This window comes from Engystomops pustulosus, chromosome 6, assembly GCF_040894005.1.
Source record: "Engystomops pustulosus chromosome 6, aEngPut4.maternal, whole genome shotgun sequence".
In the NCBI taxonomy this organism is placed as follows: Eukaryota; Metazoa; Chordata; class Amphibia; order Anura; family Leptodactylidae; genus Engystomops; species Engystomops pustulosus.
In genome coordinates, this window is record NC_092416.1 from 23,806,979 (window position 1) to 23,814,922 (window position 7,944).

The 7,944-nt window shown below is 41.9% G+C and overlaps 1 long non-coding RNA gene across 1 annotated transcript; it reads left to right on the top strand.

Annotated features, from left to right (window-relative positions):
- The first annotated feature begins 561 nt into the window (after positions 1-561).
- LOC140065592 (uncharacterized) lies at positions 562-5,208 on the top strand. The gene is made up of 4 exons (XR_011847971.1): positions 562-657; positions 733-791; positions 1,289-1,463; positions 5,067-5,208. It is a non-coding gene; the product is annotated as an uncharacterized lncRNA (long non-coding RNA).
- Positions 5,209-7,944: the final 2,736 nt, after the last annotated feature.

Here is a 7,944-nt window from a genome sequence, read left to right on the forward strand (position 1 = left end):
ATCTCCCTGCAAGAGAAGTTTCAGCACACAGAGGGAGGGGAAGTGCTCCTGCACAATGTAACAAGCTATGAAGCTACAACACTCAGGGGCTCTGATAACACCTCCAGGAGCCCTTCTGGCAGTGAGTCATAATTTAAAAGTTGATTTTACGAGGAAGGAGGTCACGAACAGGGGCGTCACTAGGAGAGGTTTGGATTTCAGATTTCTGAATGGGGGCCCCTTTCAAATAAATGAATATTTTTACACACATGTATGTACTTATATATACATTTATCACTCATACATACAGTATATACTGTACACACACAGTATTTACATCCATACATTTACACACACAAACAGGATATACATCCATACAATATATATATATATATATATATATATATATATATATATATATATATAAAAATTATAATACATACACATTATATAAATACATGTGGAATAGATACAGAATCTTTACTGGTAGATCTCACACTCAGACTCTGACGGCTCCTATTGTTCTGTTGTGTAACTGAGCGGCTGCACCCAGGAAACTCTGGTGGAAGTTTCCAAAACTCCATCAAACATTTCTGATTGGTCCCTGGTCTGGAGACGCGAGGTATAAAGTCTGCAGACTACAAGCACCTGAGGTTCCTGAGGAAGACGCCCGGACAGGTATCTGTCTCCATTATTTCCTTCTATAATTCCAGGTACAAATCTCATATCTTACACTTTCTCCTCTGTTTTTAGATAATATTTTCCAGATTCGGCAGAGATGTCTCCAATCACAGCCCTGATCTTATCTTCAGGTATTAGTATTGTGCGATTCATTCCTACTACTTGATGATAAATATTGTTCATCTTTTAACTTTTAATATTATTATTAAATACTTTTGTAATAGTTTTTATTTACATTTTGTGACATAAATGACAGCAGGAGATTAACCCCTAATGCACTTTCCATTCTGATCGTAGCTATTACCTTCGCCTTTTGTGCTCCTGCACCAGATTTCAGTGAGTAAAATTAAAACTTTATTTTTTAGTATTTTTTTTATTACATTATTTTCAACATTTCTTTATTTCTGAGAAGTTTGTCAAGCATTTTTATATCACTTGTACTGACACTGATTTACAATTGATGACCTCAACATCAGTCCTTAGCTTCCACATTATATTATATATCATGATTTGTAGCTTAAATAGAGGAAACTGAAATGGACTTTATTTCTGTTAAATACAATTTTAGTTGATAGTTCAAGAATTTTTTTACAATAATCATCTGCCTTCTAAATTTTTCTCTCTATAGGAAAGTCTTGCTATGAAGGGGCTGAAAAATCATGTTGTGACGCCTGTTTGAATACCTGTCCAAAAAATAATAGGTTTTGTGGGTCCGATTGTGTTGCTTATTGTATATGTAAATATAAAGGATTAAGAATTGGCTCTGGCAATCTATGCCTCGAGGGAAAATAATGTCCAATATGGTAAGAAAGAAACAGATCTACATATCAAATGAATATACATTGTAATTGTTGTTTTGCCTCAATTTGATAAAGATGCAAACTGCTCATTCATCTCCTTTTGTTAATTTTATACTTTTATTTTGTTTTATTTTTCTTAATATTTGCTAAGATAATTTACTAAGATATCAGTACCAGAGTTTTGCCTTGGTATCCATGATGCACTATGTTACCTGTCCTACATGCTGTGCACTATGATACCTGTCCTACATGCTGTGCACTATGATACCTGTCCTACATGCTGTGTACTATGATACCTGTTCTACATGCTGTGCACTATGATACCTGTCCTACATGCTGTGTACTATGATACCTGTCCTACATGTTGTGCACTATGATACCTGTCCTACATGCTGTGCACTATGATACCTGTCCTACATGCTGTGCACTATGATACCTGTCCTACATGCTCTGCACTGTGATACCTGTCCTACATGCTGTGCACTATGATACCTGTCCTACATGCTGTGCACTATGATACCTGTCCTACATGCTGTGCACTATGATACCTGTCCTACATGCTGTGCACTATGATACCTGCCCTACATGCTGTGCACTATGATACCTGTCCTACATGCTGTGCACTATGATACCTGCCCTACATGCTGTGCACTATGATACCTGTCCTACATGCTGTGCACTATGATACCTGTCCTACATGCTGTGCACTATGATACCTGTCCTACATGCTCTGCACTATGATACCTGTCCTACATGCTGTGCACTATGATACCTGTCCTACATGCTGTGCACTATGATACCTGTCCTACATGCTGTGCACTATGATACCTGTCCTACATGCTGTGCACTATTATATCTGTCCTACATGCTGTGCACTATGATACCTGTCCTACATGCTGTGCACTATGATACCTGTCCTACATGCTGTGCACTATGATACCTGTCCTACATGCTGTGCACTATGATATCTGTCCTACATGCTGTGCACTATGATACCTGTCCTACTTGCTGTGCACTATGATATCTGTCCTACATGCTGTGCACTATTATACCTGTCCTACATGCTGTGCACTATGATACCTGTCCTACTTGCTGTGCACTATGATATCTGTCCTACATGCTGTGCGCTATGATACCTGCCCTACATGCAGTGCACTATGATACCTGTCCTACATGCTGTGCACTATGATACCTGTCCTACATGCTGTACACTATGATACCTGTCCTACATGCTGTGCACTATGATACCTGTCCTACATGCTGTGCACTATGATACCTGTCCTACATGCTGTGCACTATGATACCTGTCCTACATGCTGTGCACTATGATATCTGTCCTACATGCTGTGCACTATGATACCTGTCCTACATGCAGTGCACTATGATACCTGTCCTACATGATGTGCACTATGATATCTGTCCTACATGCTGTGCACTATGATATCTGTCCTACATGCTGTGCACTATGATACCTGTCCTACATGCTGTGCACTATGATACCTGTCCTACATGCTGTGCACTATGATACCTGTCCTACATGCTGTGCACTATGATACCTGTCCTACATGCTGTGCACTATGATACCTATCCTACATGCTGTGCACTATGATACCTGTCCTACATGCTGTGCACTATGATACCTGTCCTACATGCTGTGCACTATGATACCTGTCCTACATGCTGTGCACTATGATACCTGTCCTACATGCTGTGCACTATGATACCTATCCTACATGCTGTGCACTATGATACCTGTCCTACATGCTGTGCACTATGATACCTGTCCTACATGCTGTGCACTATGATACCTGTCCTACATGCTGTGCACAATGATACCTGTCCTACATGCTGTGCACTATGATACCTGTCCTACATGCTGTGCACAATGATACCTGTCCTACATGCTGTGCACTATGATACCTGTCCTACATGCTGTGCACTATGATACCTGTCCTACATGCAGTGCACTATGATACCTGTCCTACATGCAGTGCACTATGATACCTGTCCTCCATGCTGTGCACTATGATATCTGTCCTACATGCTGTGCACTATGATACCTGTCCTACATGCTCTGCACTATGATACCTGTCCTACATGCTGTGCACTATGATATCTGTCCTACATGCTGTGCACTATGATACCTGTCCTACATGCTGTGCACTATGATACCTATCCTACATGCTGTGCACTATGATACCTGTCCTACATGCTGTGCACTATGATACCTGTCCTACATGCTGTGCACTATGATACCTGTCCTACATGCTGTGCACAATGATACCTGTCCTACATGCTGTGCACTATGATACCTGTCCTACATGCTGTGCACAATGATACCTGTCCTACATGCTGTGCACTATGATACCTGTCCTACATGCTGTGCACTATGATACCTGTCCTACATGCTGTGCACTATGATACCTGTCCTACATGCTGTGCACTATGATACCTGTCCTACATGCTGTGCACTATGATACCTGTCCTCCATGCTGTGCACTATGATATCTGTCCTCCATGCTGTGCACTATGATATCTGTCCTACATGCTGTGCACTATGATACCTGTCCTACATGCTGTGCACTATGATACCTGTCCTATATGCTGTGCACTATGATACCTCCTTCATCTCTTCCTTCATTCTATATCTTCTCTCTCTGGGAAAGATCCATTTCTTCTTCTACTTTTCTGGGGTAGTGACTACACCACCTCCATATCATGTGGTTGGGCGGCTGGTGGATCAGGCGGCCATGAAGCTTTGGACCTGATGTACTTTTGCCCAGTTTTCCAGTAGTTTTTCTATCTTCCCCTCAGTCTTTATCTTCTCCTGCATCTTCTGTATTTTCTCCTCCTTCAAATTTATCCCATTTTTTCCTTTTTCATTTTTCTTTCCTATTTAACTCTTTTTGCTCCATCTTCATCTTTTCCTTGTCCTTATTCTTAATTCTCCACCACTTCATTTTCTTCTCTTTTCATTTTCCATTTCTTCCCAAAGTTCATTCTACACATTGGAGCAGATTTACTTACCCGGTCCTGTCACGATCCCGCGGTGCGTTGTCCGACAAGGACTCAGGTCCGGCGCGATTTTCTAAGCTCATGCCCCCGAGTTCCATCTTCCATCGCTGTCAAAGCTGCGCAAATCCCGAAAACAGTCCAACAAAAGTCCGATCCGCGGCCCTTAGTAAATAAGCCCTAATGTGCTAATACAGAATCAGCTTCCACACAGGAACCTATTGGACCCAATTCCAATCACTGGGTCAGTACTGTGCAGCTCAGATCAGTCATAGAAGGATCCAGTGCAGAAATGTTATCACTTCTCTGAGATGTAGATGTGGAAGAGCCGGACTGTAGTTACTCATCTCCTGTCTATGGATTTCCAGCTGTAACATAACTACAACTCCCAGCATCCTCTGAGCAGTGCATTCTGGGGGCTGCAGCTTAGAGTGACAGGTTGGATGATGAGACGTCTGGTTCCTCCTCACATTGTGCAGTATAAATTCCCCCTCTGATTGTTAGGAATATTGGGACATAAATATTTGTAGTATAAGAGCCTAAACGTTACATTACAGATCATTTCTGGTGATATTTTTGCCTTTCTCTTTACAGATGAGATCGATGTCCGATAATGAGAAATCATAAGAAGGAAGAAAGAAACTTCTAATCATCAGAAGATAAAATCCTGGGATCTGAGAGATGATTATTCTTAGTCCTGTGTATAACATATAATAAAATCGGATTTCATTCTGTATTCTTTTATTTGTTCTTTATTCTTTTACGTTTGTTAAATACATATGGAAATCAGTAGTTACCTGCCTAAACCTTAACCCCCCCCCATGTCTTCTCATTTTTAGTTAGAAGGTTATTATTGTTCTTATAAGCTCATACCAATACACCAATTGCATATATATATATATATATATATATATATATATAAACATGATAATGGAAAAAGCACTTGCAACAAAATTGACTACGCCCCTAAGTGACAATGGAAAAATTGTCACCAAATAGCCATTTCCCCTTCCTGGTGTCACATGACCCATTGATGTTACAAGGTCTGCTGGGAATGTGAAGCAAATGTATAAAATTTGGTGAATGTCACCATGTTCTGTGATCTACTGAAGAGAAGCATCATCCCCCTAACTCAGAAACTGGGCTGCAGAGAAGTATCTAACATGATAATGACCCCAAACTCACCTCATAGACAACCGCTGCCTGCTAAAGAAACTGAGGGTAAAGGAGCTGGACTGGTCAAGTGTGTCTCCAGACCTAAACCCTATGGAGGATAGTGCAACATCTCCAAATAGAAGGTAGAAAAGCACAAGGTCTCTAACATCCAGCAGCTTCATTATGTCATGGCAGAGGATTGAATGGCTGAAACCTGTGAGTCTTGAAGTATCTTCAGTTCTAAAAGGAATATGACCGACAAATTTGAGGGGGGAGACATGAAGAAGATGGGGGCTGGTAGCACACATGAGAAAGTGTCTTGACCCGAGTTATTTGTCAAATTGCAGATAGCCAGAAGTAGAAGAGATGCCCAAGAGAAAACATTAGTGGTCCATTTGGAAAAAAGCTTTAGACCGGTTTTAGAAGTTTTAGAGAGGAACACTTCCCCCAAATGTGCATAGAGTTGGGCGTACCCATGGAGGCCATTATGTGATCATTAAATAATACTGGAAGAAGGAGGGGAAGCATAGGGATGACAAAGGACAAGTAGGCCTGACCCATAAGGGAAATACAGTATTTCAGATCAGCAGGACACAGGAAGGTAGGTACCCACATCCCAGGCAGTGGGTGTGTGATGGGATACTAACAGTCGGCTACTAGTCAATGTCTGTTTAAGATACCAAGTTGTGGAGCCAAAACTCTCATATATTCCTGACTTGAGTGAAGATTCATTGTAGTGCATCCTTAGCAAGTAGATATAGAAAGACCCCATTTTTCTTATCAAACTCCTTAGTTTTTCTAGGATTAAACAGTGAGAGGGAGTGTCTGTGCCCAACCAGGTTTACAATATGCGGGAAGCCCCTGATATACAAAAAATCAAACGCTTACACATTTGGCCGATCATAGGTGCAGTTTCTGGGAGATCACCTAAATAAGAGCCCAACCAGCCTCATTACTTCCATCAGTATGAATCCAAGAAGACAACTCCCTGGGTCGGGCAGGAATACTAACCCTGTTACTGTTTCTTTATACGGAAATTATGTTTTTTTCTTGTTAGTAGAACAAATAGAGGCCATATGATTAACATGAAATATAATTGTGCTGTGTGCACTCAATGGGGGGCATTTATTACCAATTTTCAAACGGAAAACTGGCTGATTATTTTTCCATTGTTGCACCTTATTTATGAAGTGTCGGCACCACAATATTGATGGTTTTGGACTCTCATATTTTCTTCTTGGCCTCAAAATTTTGGCACCACTTGGGGATCAGACTCTTTTTTCAGGGGCATCTAGTTTTCCGACTCGTTTTTTGGCACAATTTTTTAGCGCACAATTAGACATTTGAAAAGTTGGTCTAGTGAGATCCATTTCACTTTCATGAATGGGGAGACAGTTCTAAACTTTTTTGTTTGTGCATCAAATCATTAATCCCTTAAATGCCATAAACTTAAATCCCACTGAAATTATAGCATATTTCAGAAAAGTATAAGTCTACATTCACTCTGATGTGTACCTGCCGTACCATAGCATGGCTGGCACACGGTGGCTCCGGGGATAGGAGAAGGCCTCTCCATAGAGAAACATGGGGGACAGCGCCATATTCTCGGGAAAGATAGGACATATCCTATCTTTCTCCTGGCTATGGAATGGTACGGTGCAGCATGTGTGCGGCAGTGTACCGCTCCATACCGCGCCATGCGCCCATTGCTGAACTATGGGCCACGTTTTTCTGATGTATATACGTCGGCTGTATATACATCCCGCAACGGCCATGTGAATGAGGCCTATGGGAGTATTCAAACACCCTGTGGGGATGTATATGCAGCCGCAAATTTGCTGTCGCATTTCCGTCCCCATAGACGCCAATGGCGGCCCGGCGGTGGTACGGTGCCATACTGCTCCATACAGCGCTGTGTGCCCATTGCCGGCCTATGGGGCACATTTTTCCGACGTATATATGTCGTCTGTATATACGTCCCCCAACGCCCATGTGAATGAGGCCTAAGGGTGCATTCACAAGCTCGTCTGTAGGGATGTATATGCGGCTGCAATTTTGACGCCAATGCAGGCCCGGGAGTACTCTATCTTTTCCTGGGTGTGTGGCCGTGCGCCGCTGTTTCCTATTTAGGGTTCACCTCCTCCTCTTCAGCGGCATGCCTGCCCGGTTGGCATACAAAAGTGTGAATGTACCCTAAGCCATAGAATCTGTTTGATGGTTTTAATCTCGGAGAAGCAAAGCTCGCTGCCCTGGTTGGAAATCCAATTCCTTGAGAAAACATCTATATCTATCTATACTGATGCATTCATGTTGTAGG